A 19,048-nucleotide genomic window follows, 5' to 3' on the forward strand; every position below is an offset into this window, starting at 1 on the left:
AGCTGAGTCACGTGCGGCCGTACTGAACGAGCACCGCAATAAGTTGAAGATGGTGTTTACACGAAATAAAAGTGAAGAGAGAGAAAGAAGCAAACGAAGAGTGAAAGCTCCAAACGCGCTTTGGAAAGGTAGTGTAAGTGCGACGCCAATGCAACTATTGGAACTGTAATACTTACAGAAGCTCAGGCTAAGTCGTCTTCCATTATCGATGGCGTGCTGAAAAACGAGGCGGAAGCGGGAAGAGTACATCGCACCTCGATATATGGAGCCGTCCAAAACGAACCTTCCGTTCGCAACAGAGGCGCTAGCCACATGAAATGGAATCGAAGTCTAGGGAACAACACAGAGGAGTACAAGCAGGGAGAGGAGCCAGGACTGCCTTCGGAAGTTAAGCTTGCCCAGACAGAAGAAAAGAAGCAGAACTCTTGACAGGAAGAAAACCAGCACCAGCACCCGTGTTAGAAAGAGAACCACGGGCGCTAAGGAACGACCTGGGCAAGCGGCAGCGTGGGAGGGGGGCAAGGGAAAGGGCGGTATCTATTAAGCCAGCGTCTTCGCTTCGGCGGATGCGGTTGTTGCGACGCGCGTCGTTTTCGTTCACTCTTTCCTTGCGTATCCTTCAACTCTACTCTATCTGCACGTGGCAGCGGTTATGGCTCAGATCGAACCAACCGGCAGGCCTGTGAAATTTGCATCCTTCTTTTAGTCGCAATAACAAAAGCCGGGCAAGTATGTCCCGAAGAGACGGGGTAAGCCGAATGTGAAACTATAAGCGGAAACATGCCAGCATATGTGTGCTCCGTTTTTGGACAGTTGTGCTACTTTGTTTCAAAGTTGTGTAATTGAAGTATATCTTGACAACTGTCATACGATGCGTAAGTGAAACCTCTTTCTCTTGATGTATATTTTAGCTTCTGAGCACATGCATGTGCGCACGATTTTTGTGTTTTGCGAATATTGTTCTACAATATTCTTAAAGGGAGGCGCAGTGTTAGGTGATTCGGCAAATATTCGGAAATCTGGCGCGGCGCGAAAGGAATAAGGCCCTCGCGCGTCGTATATGGTTCGAAAAAAAATCAGGGGGGCACTTTGTTCACCTAAAGTGCGGTGAGGCGAAAGCCTTTAGCGCGGTGTTGCTGCTTCTGTCACTGATGTTTTGTTAAGATGTTAATTAGGCACACAATTGTTGGTGAATCTTAAACGCTGGAGACACTGGAGGGCGTTTGGGAGGCTTCCCTCTGATTCGACTACTTTCTGCAAACACTGTCCACCGTCCTAGACAAGGACAACTACATTTGCGTTGGCAGGAAGTAGCGTACCCATGAGCACGCCCGGCTGCGGAAGGGAAGGATGCTGGTTCGAATCCCACCATGCACAATGTTTTTTTTTCTGGTCTGACTGAAAAAGCGTGACATCTCTGCTGACACCCTTCTGTCGACAACGATGAGGAATTATAGGCTTTCGCCTTAAAATATTGAGAAACATTTGCGTGAGAACACTTGAGTGCTAAGTGATGCCCTCTCCACTTCGATCGCACGCGGGCGACGCTGGGGCGGAAAGACGTGACTCGACCTTTCTAGAAGCCTGTCTGCATGCCTAACCAATGGCCATGCAAGCCTGGCGAGGTAAGAGAGCAGCTGAAAGGTCATCACTGTATGTGTGTGCGCGCCTGCCTTGATGAGAAGAAACGAACAGGTGTGTCGCGCACTATGTGGGAAGGGCTTCTAGCGCTGGCTGTCAGCCGCTGCAGTAGGTACAGCTAGGGAGGAACACGACCGCACGATTCCCGGGGAGCCCCGCTTTATGCACACAAAAGGGGGGGAGGGGTCCAAAGGTGTCAAAATGATCAGTGTGGAAAGCCAGTGCTTAATAACTGTAAAATTAAAAATGGGTTCATTTACACCACCATCACCTGCAACACGCTGTCACGTTCCACTCTTAAAAATGAAGCGTGAGCGTTCGCTAATTTTTCAATCTTTCGCGAGACCAGCACAGATCGGACAAACTTACCTGCATTATTCATTTGCATTACTAGCACTGACAACTAAAACGGCTGTTCAAAGTTTTATTTCATAGTTTATTGCGCTGGCTGACATCTAATGCTTAATTAGGGTGTTCATTCTGCGTAGTATTTTTTTCCTATTTCTATTTGCTCTACCATAAACATTTCCAGGACCAGTATTATATGTATGAAACATATTTCGTGTTTCCCTTCTTAAGTATACTTCAAATGTTTTCGGTATTTGCGTTCTGAATTTTGTAATGTTAGTTGACTTTATTTATCGTTTTCTTTTTTTAGAACGCAGCTCTTAGGCGCCCGTTTCTGCGTTTCACAGACGTCGCCGTCGCAGTTGTCTGTTGTAACCAGAACAGGGTAAGAGCGCAACCGCCTCCCCTATTTAGCAAGAAAGAAACAAAATTTACGACAATTACATTGTTTCCTAATGGGAAGTTTCAGCGCAGCTCATCAACCCTTTCAGCGTTTCGAAAGATTGAGGCAAAGAATGCGAGCAAGACATGTATGTACAATTACAGACAGCTTTTTGTTTTTCAGACATATTCCTTCTTCAGAAACACTCCATTAACCGTAAAGTCACAGTTGAGAGAGATTACAGTACGAAAGAACTATTGCAGTTAAAGTGTATTATCACAAAAGAGAGACGCAAACAAACAAAACACAATTTGTTCTCCGGGGCTTAAACGGCGGCCCGGAGAGTCAACACCCTTCTTGCATAGGCTCGCTCCACGTCTGTCTATTCTTCGGGCCAAGGCAGGCGTGCACATACACAAAGCGTTGGCTGTGCAGTCTCCTTCTCGCGCTGGGCGCGCGTCCTCATTGGTCAAAGGCCGGGAGTCGCTTCGAGCAGCATCTAAAAATTTCTGTCGTGGCGCCGCCGCCATCGTACGAGTGAAGAGGGGGAGGGCATCCCTCGACGCACGCAAGGCTACGCCGTTTCCGGCAACAACATCGCGTAGAAACGACTCGGGCAGTCTAGAACAATACACAGCAATGCCCCCGCGCGCCGCGTCGGCGATCAGTGGGAGAGGGGGCAGCCACGCACACAACGATAGTCGCTCTGCAGGGGTTCCTTCTCCCCCGTTTTACGACGCGCGCCGGGGAAAACTGTCCGCGCGCCGGTGTTTTCCAGCGAAAAGCTTCACTAGGCTCGTCAACACCGCGCTTCGCGTGGGCTACCCCTGGGCGCCGCCACGGCGCGCCCTTCCTCCTCGCCACCTGTTTTACCCTTCGCCGCTGCCGCGCGGTCTCCGCCGCCGTCCCAAGAGCAGAAGGTTCTTTCGCCAGGCGTTGCGATAACGCTCGAGCGGCGGCCACCGTTTGCCCTTTCGTTTCAGCCGCGTGTTTACCACAGTTACTAAGCATGCGGAAGGAGGGCTAATAACGCGTTGCCTACGCCGTTATCGTGGTGCTCCTAGTGCATTGTGCGCGAACTGCGAAAGCCATGACGTCAAACAAAGCATAACTGCAGCTTTTCGCTTGTATATCCAGGCTTAACCAGAGCTAAGCCAGTGCCAATTTATTTTTTGTTTCTTGCTAAGGAATGGAGGAAGTTGCGCTTTTACCATCACCTGGTTACAACTGCGACGGCCACTCCGCGAAACGCAGAAACGGGCGCCTAAGAGCGTCGCTCTAATAAAAAACATCGCCGCGCGGACGGCCCTCGCCGGCGCGCGTCGTAAAACGGAGGAAAAGCAACCCCTTAAGAGATTAGCCTGTGTGTGTGGCTGCCCTCTCTCCCACCGCTCGCCGACGCGGCGCGCGGGGGGATTGCCGTCGATTGTTCTAGACTGTTCGAGTCGTTTATACGCGCTGTTGACGGATAGAGTGTAACCTTGCGTGCGCTAAGAGATGGCCTCCACCTCTTCACTTGCGCAATGGTGGCGGTGCCACAACAGAAAGTTCCAGATGCTCCTCGAAGCCACTCCCGGCCTTTGACCAATGAGGACGCGCGCCCAGCACGAGAAGGAGACTGCACAGCCGACACTGTGTGTATGTGCACGCCTGCCTTGGCGCTAACAGACAGACGTGGAGCGAGCCTATTTAAGAAGGGCGACCACCCGAGCCGCCGTTTAAGCTTCAGTGAACAAATTGTGTTTTGCTTGTTTGCCTCTCTCTCTCATAGTAGTGCACTTTAAGTGCAATAATTTTTTTGTATTCTAATCTCTCTTAAGTGTAACTTTACTCTTAATGGAGTGTTTCTTAAAGAAGGATAATGTCTGAAAAATAAAAATCTGTCTGCAATTGTACATGTCTCGCTCGCATTCTTTGCCTCAATCTATCGAAAATCTGAAACAGCCGATGAGCTGCGCTCAAATTTCGCATTAGGAAATAACGTAATCACTGGCCATTTTTCCTTTTGTTTTTCCCGTCTCCTCTGTAATGTACTATGTACCCTGAGAGAAAAAATAAATGGATAAATAAATGGCCAACTTACCATAGCTAGCCGGCAAGTTTCACTGCGTATATACCTTCAATTTAGTTGTTTTATTTTTGCTGCCGAGAAGTTCAGTCATTAACTTATCTGCTGTCGGCCCTCATTTCTGTTTGTCCTGCAGTGTGCGCATAGCTGTATTATTTTTGGTGTCGTAAATCCAACTGTTGGAACACGTTGTTCTGAAGGCAAGCTGCTTTATGTAGTAGCGGAACGCCTATGTTGGATTTAAAATTTGTAGGGCATTTAAGAATATTTGAAGTCCATTGTTCCATTCATTGCTCTGTTCAAGTCTATTGTTGAAGGCCCAGACCACAGAGTGGCGACTGGAGCTTTATTTCTGGAGTGGGCGAAAAATACAGTTTGTTTAAAGGTTTAGGAAACGTTACAGTTCGCCTAGGGTTTCTTTCAAGAAATTCACGCAGATCTAGGATAGCGCTGTAAGCCATATATCTGAGCAGCTTCGACGGGACTGTATCGACGTTTCTTCCAGGTAGCTTTAGTGGCTCTTCAGCAAAACTTTATCTTGTGGTCGAAATTTGTGCCACAGCTAAATCTTAAAGTATTAATGACTGAATTTCTAGACTGCGATCACATGAATCTTGGAACTCGTAAAGTTCTTTGATCTCGGTGTCAAATTAAGATGAGAATTTCGAGAAGACAGAATCGCGATAATCAATTGTTTGGAATACTCGCAGAATGGCCATGCAGCCGAGACTGAAATATCATTCAGGTCGGGCCATCCCCATTTGGCTGCGCAAGAACTCACAATACAAGAACTTTGTTGAAAATCTGCCATCACTAGACATAAAGGTAATTGCTCCCTTTAATAGTAAATTCTGCTCCCTTTGTAAACATGCTCACTGGCATTTTAAGTGTACAGCTTGGTAATCTTTCCATCACAAATTACTCCCTTGGCTTCGTTACTTTACGTAATACATCCTTTTTAGGCCATCCCATTGCTTCACATTGTTTTGGCGTTGCACCAGAGCAACCACTGCCAGTCGCCCACCTTTTATATGCCGCTCTACTGCATAAACGATCAACTGTTGACTGCAAGGACGCGCTGCTGCAAAATGAAACATTGCTTTGGAGGAAGGGAAATGGCATACTAATTCTCTCACATATCTTGGTGGACAACCGAACGACGCCGTAACAGAAGGAAGGAAGGCGGAATTAAAGAGGAAATAGAGAAAGAGGTGGAGGTGGCGCAAAACTTTTGTGTGCGGATGCACTTAAGGAGGTTTTCCGTGACCTGACCCAGAGGGGGCCAAATCTTACAGGTACTACGTGGAGGTCCCTAGTTCGGGAAACCAGTGGCGTTGGCCGCCGCCCAGGCTCGTCTGACAAAGGCCCGTTGGGCCTACAGGTCAGAGAAGCCGAGTAGCGTCGCCTCCCAGTCCTCCCGGGTTGGGTTGGGGTGAGGGAGAATGATCGGTTTGGAGGGGCAGGCCGACACCATGTGGTGGCTGCCAGAAGACTTCGCACAGTGCGGACAGATGCCCAAGAATGAAGGGTCGATGTCCTTGAGAGCTGCGGGGCAGAGAAAAGAATTAGTATACAGGCGAGGCAGAAGCCGCTCCTCCGCCTTCGAGATACCTTTACTGTGGCGGGGATAAGATCGTGGCCAGATTGATAAAATAAAACTATGTCTTTGAAGGAGTAAGCTGGAGTGAATTCGAGTTGCTGATCGTCGGGGTTGGAGAGGAATGTCCGCTGAGAGAGCGCGCGGGCGGCGCCGTCAGTTGCCACATTTCCCTCAAGACCCATGTGAGCAGGACCCAAACGATACGCCAGTTAGGGGGATCCCCGGTGTGGACGATGCTTTGGAGAATGCAGTAGGCTAGGTACAGTACCTAGCCCTGCGTGACGTTCGACAGGCCCCTCACAAGTCGGAAATAATTGTTTTCGAAGTGGGATCAGATGCATTCAACGCAATGGTCACCTCCTCCGCATGTATTATGTCACGGGCTCGGAATGTAAGGCCGTTAACTCTTTTGGATTTGCGGACGACAGCGACCGTGTACTACCCCCATGGTGGAAGCCGGAGGCATCCACATAGAATACGCCGGGTTTCGATTCATAGTGGCGGGCCAAGGCTTCGGCCCACTCCAGAGCTGGTATTATGGTCCTCACGGTTCATGTTCTCGGGAGGAGGGCGCACGTGGAGGGCGCATCTCCACTAGGATGGATTGCGTACGCGGTCCTCCATTAGAGTGAGGTGTTGGATGTGTAGTCGAGCAAGGAGGCGACGATCCGACGAGTTCTTCCAGAGATGTGTCTATTGGTTAATCCGACGAGTTCTTCCAAAGATGTGTCTATTGGTAACACGCCGAAATAGAGAACTGCTTCAGGCAACTAAAGTCTGTGCCAAAGAAAAAGGCTATAAGTTCACTTGGTATGTCAATGGAAAGGTTTTCGTTAGGCGAAGTGAGGGAATGAGTGCCATTCATGTGAAGGGAAAGAGCGATTTGGATCGGCTATAGCACTCAGCATGGTATCTTTCGAGTTTCTTCTTTAAACATAATCGACATGCAGCAGATGTATTATCTGCCGAGTGACTTGAACCGCACTGCTTCGTGTGTTGCGCCGACAACGCTTAACGCTATTCACCTGAACGCACGCTCTGTAAAAAACAAGATATTGTGTTTAGAGGAGTTCTTTGGCGAATTTTCATTTGCTTTTTCTTTGATCATGCTCAGTGAGACTTGGAGCACAGATGATTCCGGCGTTTTCAGGATGACCAATTACAAAACTTATTACTTGAACCGCTCCGGCCTCCGGGGGGGGGGGGGGGGTGGAGTGGCTTTACTGGTGTCAGACGACATTGAATGCGACAAGTTGGACTCGTACAGTCTTATTACTGAAGATTTTGAAGTGCTATCAGCCTGTACTGGAAGGTTCGTGTTTTCTGTTTGCTATCGTCCACCGAAGGGAAATATGGTTAGGTTTTTGGAATTTTACGACTGTTTTCTTTCATTTATAACAAATAACAAATACACTCTAATAGCTGGAGGTGATTTTAATATCGATATGTTGAAGGATAACTCCTCTACTAGAGACTTTAACGCAGTCTTGGCCTCGAACGGATTTATTAATCTTATTAACGATCCAACAAGGGTAACACAAGAAAGTGAGTCACTTCTTGATCTGCTGATTACGAACACTTCCCAACCGATAGTTGAGTCGGGCGTAATATCATGTGCGATCAGTGACCACCTTCCAGTGTTTGCATGCATAAAAAAGACTAGACTGGTAAAGTACCGACAGGAGAAAGCGAAGTAACAAAGTATAACCAATGCTACCCTCAATTCATTTCACAGCTCACTGGAACAAGTTGAGTGGGATAGTATTGACGTTACCAGTGACGCAAATGAGGCTTACGATGAGTTCCTCCGAGTATTTAAACAGCTCTACCATTCCTCTTTCCCGCTAAAAGTGCGTGCGTAAAGCGTAAAACTCGCAAACCTTGGATATCTTCTGAGTTGCGCCAAGAAATTAAAACGAAAGACGAACTGTACAAAATCTTTTTAAACACACGTTCAACAGATGACCTAAGCATTTTTATGAAATACAGAAATAGATTAACAAAAAAGCTACGTCTCGCTCGTGCGGAATACTTCGCGACATTTCTTGAAATTAAAAATGGTCGCCACGATCTGTTGTGGTCAAGGTTGAATTTCTTACTGAGGCGTGAGCAACCACAGGCTGCCCCACGGGCTTTAAAGCTTGATAATAAAGATGTATCCGGCAGAGAGTTGGCAGATGCCTTCAACAACTTTTTTACCACCCTTGCCCATAACACCCCGTCAAGTGATTTCAACACCTATTTTAGCTCTTACAATAGGGACACAATATTTCTGAACCCAGTTACGACAGAGGAGGTTATATCAGTCGTACAAAGCCTAAATAACAGCCATAGCTGTGACATTGACGGCATTCAAGTGAGGCCTGTCAAGCATGTTATAAGAGTTATTGCCCCTGTTCTTGCAGATATATTTAACTTATGCTTTACTACGGGCACATTTCCTAAAAAAATGCAAATAGCCAAAGTAACGGTTTTGTATAAGAAAGGAGACCGCAATGATTTAGGAAATTATAGACCAGTATCGATACTCCCAATCTTCTCGAAAGCCTTTGAAAAAGTTCTGTATACACGGTTGTCTGATTTTATTGATAAACATGACCTTTTGTCATCTAATCAATTTGGGTTTTGTAAAAATAAATCTGCCGAGTTAGCACTACTCGAACAAAAGGAATATATACTAACACAGTTTGAAAATAAGGCCTTTGTTATTGGTGTCTTCGTGGACTTCTCGAAGGCATTCGATTTAGTAAACCACAGTGTACTCCTAAAAAACTTGGAGCGTTGTGGTATTCGTGGACTGGCTCAAATGATCCTGAAATCATATCTTTCGCATAGAAAACAGGCTGTAAGCATAGACAATGTGACATCTGAACTAAAACTTGTTACTTCTGGCGTTCCCCAGGGTAGTATATTGGGACCATTACTTTTTAATATGTACCTAAATGATATCTCCAACATTAACTCCGCCGCTAAATTTATTATCTACGCTGACGACACTAGCATATTTTTTACTGGAAATGATCTTGATCTCCTTGTTCGGGAATGCAATGACACCTTGAGTGAATTACAAAAGTGGTCCGAATCCAGATACATGCGTATAAATGAGAAGAAAACAAAAGCTGTCATATTTCGTCCTAAAAACAAAGTACTTCCTTCCCCCATCGAGATTAAACTAAACTCGCGACGTATAGACATAGTTGAACAATTTAAATGCCTTGGAGTAGTTTTTTCTTCCAGCATGTCTTGGGAACACCACACGGACCATATTGTCACGAAACTGGCTCAAATAACCGGAGTCATAAGTCGGCTCAGATACGTCATTCCAAGAACAGTAAAGTTACTCCTCTATAATTCACTTTTCTACACCTATTTAAACTACTGCCATCTAGTGTGGGGCACAGCTACGGTTAGCTGTCTTCAGCGTATCTACATTTTTCAGAAAAAGTTTCTTCGTCATGTTTACAATGTCCCCTGGGACTCGCCAAGCAAAGATCTCTTTCTACAAAGTGGTGTGCTAAAAATACACAACTTGTATAAATATCGCTTGAGTGTCCGGTTTAAACTCGAAACACGTAGAAATGTAAACCACATACGTAAACTTTCTGAACTACATACCCGAGATGCAAGCTACACAACAAGGTATGCGGAGACATGGATAGTCCCGACCCCACGGTTAAACTCGGGTAGAGAACGCCTGCAGTTCACTCTTCCGTCCCTGCTAAACGCGTATATATATAATAATTTAGACCTTTTCAGTTCGTCAAACAGGTCTTTGCGTGCTTTGTATGCTAGCATGTAGGATTTTTTGTCCTGTGCTTTTTTTTCTTCTTTCTCTTTTTTTTTGTTTGCTGCCATTACCTGTGTCTACCCAATGTGAATATTGTGTCAATATTGTATAATGTTCTTTCGTTTTCTCTTGTACCTGCTCATTATTGTATACTTGTTATCACGCTTTGCAACTGCCTTTTGTATTAAAAGCCTTGCTGTCAAGCTGCTGCCAAGCGAAAGGGGGCTGCGGCTTAGTCAAGCTGTCTCTCAGCTTTTTCTGCGCCTCCGCTGTCTGTATCTTTACAAGGCAGAAATAAAGAATTTGAATTTGAATTTGAATTGGGCTTCCCGGAGCTCCCGAAATCTGTTCACCATGCCCAGCTTCCGGAGGCACTTGTTGGAGATGTTCACGGGGGGGGGGGGGGGGGGGGTTCAGAGCTCGCTTGATAAGTTTACAGAGGATGACTTTGAGTGCATCATCGTCTTGCGTCCGCAGGTAGTGGTGGTGAAAATATTTTAATGAAATGGTTTAGGAGGTAGGAGCTCTTAGTCCGGAACCCCACTGGTGGAGGTATGGAGTTGAATATAAAATTCCACTGGTTACAAATGCATGCGGCAGCAGCAAGGGGTCCTTACATCGTAACTGTCCGTGCTTGTTGGAAACCCGGCGGACCATGCAGCCCACCTGGTCACCAACCTTACGTAGTTTGGCCAATATCGTTTCTGTCTTAAATAAGGAGCGTATACGTCGTATATAAAGAGCGCCAGTACCCGGACTTCGATATTTACACGATTCGGACCGGTCTCAAGAGACAATGAAATTTTGGGTGGGAACTTTTATGAGGGGCGTATGTGCAGAATTCAGACTTTTGGGTGGAGGAATGGAGGCCACAGCGGCGAGCATAACGTTCCACTATGGAAGCCTTCTCCTGCACATTGGCCTCAGTTTCTCCGGAAAAACGTGTGTGGCCCACAGCGTGGTGTCATCGGCGTTCAGCGCGCACTGCAGACCGGTGACAGCGCCCATCTGGACCGGTAGGCCCACCATGACCAGCTTGAGTAGCATGGGAGAGTTCAGCGTGCTCTGCGATGTACCCCTGGCTCCTAAATGAAAAGGGTCATGTTCCTTATCCTAGATTCGAATGTACGATTGTCCTTGGTCAATAAATAACAAAGGTTTCGAAAGGCGTTTCTGCCGCAGTTAGTTTGAGAGAGGTGAATGAGAGTGATCTAGCGCGTAACGTTGTCGAATGCTTCCTTCAAATCGAAGGCGAGCACGACGTTGTCATTGCGGGGGCATCCGACGGGGTCGAGGACAGCCCGATTGAGTTGTAGCAAGACATCCTGTGCAGATATGAATGAGTGAAACTCGAGCATGGTGTCTGCGAAAAGCTGTTTGGATTCCATGAAATCCGACAACCTGTCGCTTACCAACGTCTCCATGAGTTTGCCCATACAGGAAGTCAGAGAGATGGGGCGGAGATAGTCAGTGTTGATGGCCTTGCCATCTTAAGGAATGAGGGTAGCTAGGGCGGTCTTCAAGGCGATGGGGAGTGGCGCTTCGCCAAGCGAGACTGAGGTAAAGTAATCCAATAAAGACAGGTTTGCCGGCTCGGGGAAGCAGGCTAATAATTTGACTGTAATCTTCTCCCGATCCGGAGCGGTACCTCATTTAATTTTTGCCAGGGCCACCCTCAGCTCACTGAGGTGGAACGGTTTAGGCAGCTCAGCAATCTCAGAGGCTGCATAAAAGTACACCGGCCCGCGGGGGTCCAGGACGGTGCACGTGTACTTGTACTGGAGCTAGTGTTCCAACTGAGTTGTGTTGCCCTGAAAGCACTTTGGAGGTGTTTTTGAGTTTCCGTGCGTGTTTGCGTGGGGTCAATTAGAGAGTGGTGTAGTTGAGGGCTCCGGTATAATTTCGTCATTTTGGGCATGTTTTGGGATGGGAGCGCCGACATCGTGCAGCACACGGGCGCGTTTTTGCGTTTCGCCTCCATCGAATCGCTGCCGCCGCGGTGGGCTACGCAATACAGGTATCTGTACAGCACGTGTATGGCCGCCTGTCCGGCACCACGTCTGTCTCACAAACCGCATGTAGCGCCTGTGCTGCTGCCAGCTGGGGAGGCAATCCGCGTTTGCGAAATTAATTACGGCTCTGCTCTGAAATGACTTGTTTCCGCAGCAGTTGGCGGAACCCACTGGTTGAACCACGGCTGTTGTTCACTATTACTCTTCGTATGCAGTCACACCGCTGCGCAAGCGGCAAATCCACTGCTGTTGAATATATTTCAATCCCGGTTGAAGCAGAAATATATAAAGATACAGACCGTAGTATGTCCCTAATTTGCCGGAGGAAAATAATCCTGTCATTGCGCCATTCAAATTTATACCTAAAATATTTATCGCCGAATGCGTGCTGCAGTAAACAAGTCTGGAGAATAATCTACATTCACAAATGATAGTGCAATTTAAGGCATTAGGGCAGCTTTTATGGGCATTGGTGCTCTAGAAACGTGAATAACCTAAATCGCGAACCACATGTGGCGATAATTCGCACCTACGCGTTGAGGATTGGCTTCGCACAATATACTGGCACCCTTCGAACCGCTGTCGCTCATAGCGTTGCTCAGGTTCTTCGTTTGCAGAAGATTTCGCTCATCGCCAGGAGCGGTTGACGAGACTTACCAATAGCTTCAGGCTTTGCCTGCATGTAACTTCCGCTCTAGTTACATTGGAATTTAAGAGTTTTTCTAGTGTAAATTCAACGAACAGTGGACTGAAGCTCGCTTAACTCTGAAACATCCTCGATATAATTCAGTCAAAGCGTAGGAGGATTGAAACAAGATAGGCAACCCTCATCGGGGTGCTTACCTCCAGATTTGTATACGACAGTGGTGGAACTCTTGGAGGACAATGGAGTGCATATTGCAACTGCGCAAAACGACGCAGGACGAAGAGAGGAAAGCACAGGACAAGACGCGCAACTTCAGCTAAAGTTTACTTCAACTAAAGTCATTGCACACCCAGGTTCCGCGACACAATTGTCATAAAAAAATTGACGACCCAGCTTAGCAGGGAAAACTTCGAAGCCTACTGCATAAAAAAAGAAAATGATCGGTGCATCAGCTCCACTTCAGTCTTTATCTAAGAAAGAGTTAAACTATCTAAATGCTAACTTGTGCCACATGCGCCCACGTGCCTGTGTTATTTGATGGTTTCGGCTGTTTATCAGGTGTGATTACGGTTCCTGTATAAATGTGGTTTTCCTGTAGTAAACTTTAGTTGAAGTTCCGCGTCTTGTCTTGTGCTTTCCTCTGTTCGTCCTGCGTCGTTTTGCGTGGTTGCAATATGCACTCCATTGTCAACCACCAACTAGCCCGCCTTCACTTGCTACTCTTGGAGGAGCAAGCTCCATCGAGCGAGACAGCCGGAGGGCTCCTTCAAAGTGGCATCTCAGCGCAGTGTGTGATCATCGCTGGCCACCTTGAGTGGTCGTCCGTACGGGTACGGCCGCAATTTTGTCGTTGCCTAAATGATGTCGAGACATTCCTTGTCGCGCATCGGCCTTAGGCGGAGAACGGCTAGCGTACGAGATTACTTTCTCTACTCCGTCGCCTTTGTGAATAATGACGGCACCTAGGAGAACACTGATTCCGGTGGTACAAATTTCAGTCTCAGCGCTTTAATTAAAGTGCATGACGACCGGAAAGCAGTTTAAGAAGCTCTTAAGTTCTTTGAACGCTTCCGGTAGTGGGTGCTTCCAGTTTAAATAGCACACGTCCCTTCTTGAGCTAGGTCAGAGGTGCGATGATGTGCGATAAATCGTAGTTAATGCGCCCAGCCAGAGGGATATGAGAACTTTTTTGTACGCCGTCGGCTGAAATTTTGCACAGCAGCAGTTTTGTGTGAATATGGGCGTACTCTAACCTTGGTTACAATGTGTCTCCGAAACAGCAGCCTCTCATTTGCAATGTGGCCCTTCTCTGCTTTCAAGGTTTACCCTGACGTTTCGATTGGTTTCCAGCACTGTTCCGAGCCTTTTCAGCTGGTCGTCAAACTTCGAGCCGAGGACAACGGCTTCATCTGAGGGAACAAGAAAATTCCGTGAATTCGGCCCTGCCTGTACTGTGTCCATTACTTGTTGGAACGACGCTGGCACGGGACAAAGTGCACGTGACTCCACCTCGAACTCAAAGAGGCGTTTTGGAGTGTTCAATTTTCTGCAGGAGGAAGCGCTAAAAAATGCTAAAAATGAAAAAAAAATATTATTCCAACTAGCTCCATTCGACGGTTATTGGATTGATCAGGGCGGTCTTCTCTGGGCCTCTTCTGTCGACTACGATTTGCCAGTAGCCGCCCTTCATCTCCATCGAAAGCAAGTACATGGCGTTTCAGAGCCGGTCCAGTACGTTTTCAATGTAGTGGAAGGGATAAACATCCTTCTTTGTGTTGTTAAAGTGGTGGTTATTGGCGCAGAATCTGAATGTGCCGTCTTTATTTCTCACCAGAACAGACGGTGTCACCCAGGGGCCATTGGACGACTGGATAACGCCGTCGCGAAGCATTCCTTCCACTTGGTCTCCGATAGCTAACCGTTCTCGAGGCGGCACACGCTATAGCTTTTGGTGGAGAGGTGAGACGTGTTCTTTGGCTGCAATGGAATATTTTTCACTCGGAGTTTGTCCGACTTTCGACGACAACAAAAAAAGCACTCCCTGTAAGTTTGAACAAGTGTGCGTATTTGACCTTGCCTGTTCCTGGGCACCATTTTTTTTATGTCGAAGGTGGGCGAGTTGTCTTGGTTAGCCGAATCTTCTAAAGAGCGGATGGAGAGTGCGAAAGCCTCTGGTACGTCGAATAGTTCGTCTGAGGAACGAATCGTCGCGCCTCTACTGACGTGTTCATGCTGTCTTTGTTCGGCTTCCTTTTTTCTGTCGAGCTCCTCTCTTGGGCTTTCCGCTCAAGCTCTACAAGCCACTCTTCAAAGACTCATCGGCTTCTTCCGCGGTTACCTTCTCTACCTGCATTAGCTCCGAAATTTGCTTTTTGCGTTTTGCTGAGCCAACTGAAATTCCCAGCACCTGGCAGATATGAAGGTCTTGGACTTTATGCTTGTACATCCTGACTTCGCACTCTGCGCCGTTTGCCATCAGTTAAATTTTGTACACAGACCACCTAATTCGTTGCATGTGGAAAATTTTCAGCAATGATCTAAATGCACTAAACTTAACTAACGACAATCTGCGCTAGAGAAATCTTGGGAATCGAGAAGCAAACAGGCGGCGCTCACCAGCCCAGGATAGCTGACACCGGTGGATCCCACCAAGCTCACATCCACTGTTGTTGGGACTTGGTCAGTGACATCGGCACCTCTGGCGTGGTGTCGGGCCCGAGGCAACACACATGCCAAGTTGCGAGAAGACGAAGAGCTTTATACAAAATGTTACATATTGCGGGTTGTCGTGAAGAGGGAGCTGATACATGGTGATGGTCTCTATAAGTAGAGTAGGTGTTCCCCAGGTCGTCACACATTGGCTCTGTGTTTTCACGTCACATTACGTAGCCGTGGGTGAGGGTCAGGAGGACCACCTATAAGGTCGAAGGGCAGCTTGACGCGGCTTTGTTTAAGAGCCGCGCAAGTGGCACGGCACGTCGGAGGATCAGTCGGAGCTTTTGGGAACAGACCGTTCAGTAGGTCGCGTTCTTTCCGCCGCTGGGAAGATGGCCCCAGAGTCACGTCTCGGCCGTGGGTCGCGCACAAGGCATTTAGCCACGAAACGTAGGCTGGAGTGGATTCGCTGTTCGAGACCAGTTTACTGCTGCCTTGAGCGAAGCACTTAGGGCCATAAGTCACGTTGAAATCACTTTCTGATTACAACAGTATGCTTCACTGAAGGCTCTCACCAGCACCTCTCCTCGTCTATTTAGAACGCCAGCGATGCCTATAGCGATGCCCATTCCTCGATTTCAAAGAAAGAGCCTGTTTGTCTCGGTGATACCCTCGGGGGTGTTGGTAATCGTGGCACCGAATCATGACAGTGACTCCAAACGGGGGTTGAAGTTCATTTCTTTATCGAACACACCCAAGGGAACGTGATGCTCTCGTGTAGACATCGACGGTACAAGATAAATAGCTGCTCGATGTTCAGACAAAACGTCCATGCCTAAATTATGTTACTGACCATCGGTGCAGGACAATGAAGGTTGAAGAGTAGGTATTACCGCAGACCTTCACTCGTGCGGTGCATTGTCTTGAGGGCGAAACTAAGAGGCGTCCAGCGGTGCGGATTTGTGGCCCATCCCATATGGTCGTCTCTTTAAGATTCGTGGCGAATGTTCTACACGTACAGTAGTCAGCTACTGTGCGAGCTTAGGTAGAAGCTTGGCCGCCGCCTATTCATAGCTCGAGGTGTGTAGTTCTTGCTCTAGTGTTACATATCGCACTAGGTGTGCGTTCTTGGTTTTGTCGCTGCTGTGACAGCGGATTGCCTAGGCTGTTTCCTATTGTTCTGGGCGGCGGCGTCATAATGAAGTTGGGTTGTGTTGTCGTCTAGCTGATCCTCGTGTGCAGCGTCACCGTAGTTGGTTCGGCGAGCTCGTGTATACTGGTCGTGAAGGATCTCGGTCGCTACGAGGAAGGGGTACATCGCCTCCAACGATTGATTTCCTTAGTTTCCCTTGCAGGCATTCGGGATCTTCCGGCCACTGCCCCTACGTTGCTACAGCCTCACGACGTAAAGCTGAGGCTGCCAGTGATTTATAGCGCGAAAGGTGATTTTCCACATGCTCCTCCCAACGTAACTCGGCGTCGATAGCTTTCGGGCGCTGGCCGGTTCATGGCTGTGATGCGTTTATAGAGAAAACATGGCGACCGATATGTCGATACGGTCTACGAACAAGAAAGTGGCCGGGGTCACCGTATTGCAAGCACAGCGGGCAGTCGCTGAAATTGCGCCCGGCATCGCATTTTTTGGGGGTTGAGCGGCGCTGGAAGGCCGGGTTGTTGGTAGCTAGCGGGCGGCGTTCTGCAACAACTGGTTCGCTCTAAACAGGACATGAGGGACTCGTGGGGGCTGCCGACTGCGTACCGCAGCAGCATAGGGGTTGGCTTGAGGTTGTAATGGAGACGTCGTGGGCGAGAAGCCAAGAGCAGGCTGTACTTCTTCACGAATGATTGCCGCAAGGGTCGCTACTTCAAGCTGGCTGCATGCACCAGTAGCCCATGCAGCTCTTCGTGGACAATGTTGCGGATCACACCCCGCAGCATGTGCCAGATTTCCGTGCTGTCTAATGGACGCCTCTGGGCAACTTTAGCGTTCGTGGGTAATGGAGGCCTCGTGCGTGCATGGTTTGGTCATTCATGGACGCTCCATGTATTCAGTGACGGTATTGGGTGGGCTGCGAAGAGGCCCAGCAAAATCTGCTCCTTGAACAGGCCCCACCAAAAGTTGTACCTTCTTCTCGTTTCATATCTCAGGATCGATAGGTCGGAAAAGACGTTTCATTATTTCTATTTAAGCAGTCACTGCCTCATTTGGCAGTTCCAGAGGGGTCGCAGAAGCAGCTGCCCTCTTTCTTCATGGACTAGGCTCACAAAAGTCCTTGGAAACTCCCATTTGAACTAAGGAAGAAAACGCGCCTCACTTTTTTTTAGTCTTCCCTACTGTTGAACCCAGCGACATGCCCAAACTGGTCCAGTCATTCTTCGGCATCCTCGCCCGGTGAAACGTTGAACGTTTATAATAAACTCCTAACTATAATAAACAAATCCTCAAGAAAAAACTGTTTAAAACCCTAGCGTTTCGGAGCCGCCAAGGCTCCTTCTTAAAGGCTCACTGAGGGTAGTAGCTAGCGTCTTTAAGTATGTATGGAGGGTAGATGAAGGCCTAAAGAACAAAACCTTGATGCGAAAGGCCTGGGGGAGGGGGATTAAGGCTTTGCTTCAAGCTGTCGAATTGTGGGGAGGCGGTCAATGGCGACTTTTCTTATTTGAGCTGCAGAGTGAAGTTGCTGCGCACATACCGCGATGAGGTTTGCCTTTGCGTGGCAGATGTTGTTATGGCTAGTTTAATTGTGCCAGGATTCAAGTCAGAGGCATTTTGGGTAATCAATTTTGGATCCGAGGATGGGGGCTTCGTCCAGGCTGATTCTGTGGTCTGAGTCTTCGGAATGTTCGGCTACACCGTCACGCTCTCTTGCGAAATTACGGGCGTCGTTTTTATGTAGCGTGATTCTCTATTTTAATGTTTGATTTTGCAGATGTGGCTTGCGTCGCAGTCGGCACAAGGAATTCTGTAGATAATGCCTTCCGCCCTGGCCGGTCTTTGAGAACAGGTAGGCAAAACGCTACAGTCTTCCATGGCTTGTGCTCAACCTGGAGACCCCCTTTTTTCGGTATTCGGGCGATATAGCTTTGCTATCACCTTGGACATTAGGCAGAGTGCCGTATTTTAGTGGTGGCTTTGGTGGTTCTACATTGATTTCTTGGCCTATGTTGTGTTTTCTGTGGCCATTGGTTTTTTCAATAAAGTTTTTTGGGTAGCCGTTAACGTTTAGTTCTATGAGTATCGCGCCTTGTTATTGTCACCTGCCAAGTGCTGTCACCTCTTCTGAACAGTGTCTTCACCAAGCATGATTTATGGATGGTCGAGTGTTTTTAAGTGGATTAGAGATATCGACCTGAGGGATCCAGATTGCGCTATATGGAGAATAGAAGGAAGCCATGTTTTCTGGATGCGAAGGTGTCCAAAAGTTTTCTTGTTCCGCCTCTAGCGTGAATTGAACATCTGCTTCTACGGAGTTTGATTGAGGTACGAAATTTGGATCTGAATTATTTTGATAAGCGCGGAGCAGTTACCTGAGGAAAATATTTGGTTGTGTATGCAATCAGAACCAAAGTCACGTATGTCGACGAGTGCTCGGCAGTCATCAAGAGATCTGACATACAAATGTCCTATCTCATTTAAACTCCTTCGAACCAGATATTAAATTTCCACTTAAGGCGGAACAAGAAAAGTCCCTGCCCTTTTTGGGACGTATTCGTATCCCCCTGTGCTCAGCTATCTCTGGTATTTAGGCAGCAAACACTGTCAGGTAAAGACAAAAAAACGCCCTGGAATGTGGTGCACATAAAGGAAGCTAACAGCCATCGAAACCAAATTAAGCGTAGGTAACGTATACTGTCATGACATTGGAAAGTGGACGAAGGCGCAAACTATGGTGTGGGCGTTAGCGTGAA

At 47.7% G+C, this 19,048-nt stretch overlaps 1 long non-coding RNA gene across 2 annotated transcripts in view; it reads left to right on the forward strand.

The window, feature by feature from the left end:
- The window catches only part of LOC149325108 (uncharacterized), an 80,299-nt gene that overhangs the window by 53,562 nt on the left and 7,689 nt on the right, over positions 1-19,048 (forward strand). For both annotated transcript variants that reach the window (XR_016286562.1, XR_016286563.1), the window contains exon 2: positions 18,070-18,144. This is a non-coding gene — a long non-coding RNA (uncharacterized LOC149325108). The remainder of the gene's footprint in view (positions 1-18,069; positions 18,145-19,048) is intronic.

This window comes from Amblyomma mixtum, chromosome 10 (genome assembly GCF_055824585.1).
Source record: "Amblyomma mixtum isolate Tamu chromosome 10, ASM5582458v1, whole genome shotgun sequence".
NCBI lineage: Eukaryota > Metazoa > Arthropoda > Arachnida > Ixodida > Ixodidae > Amblyomma > Amblyomma mixtum.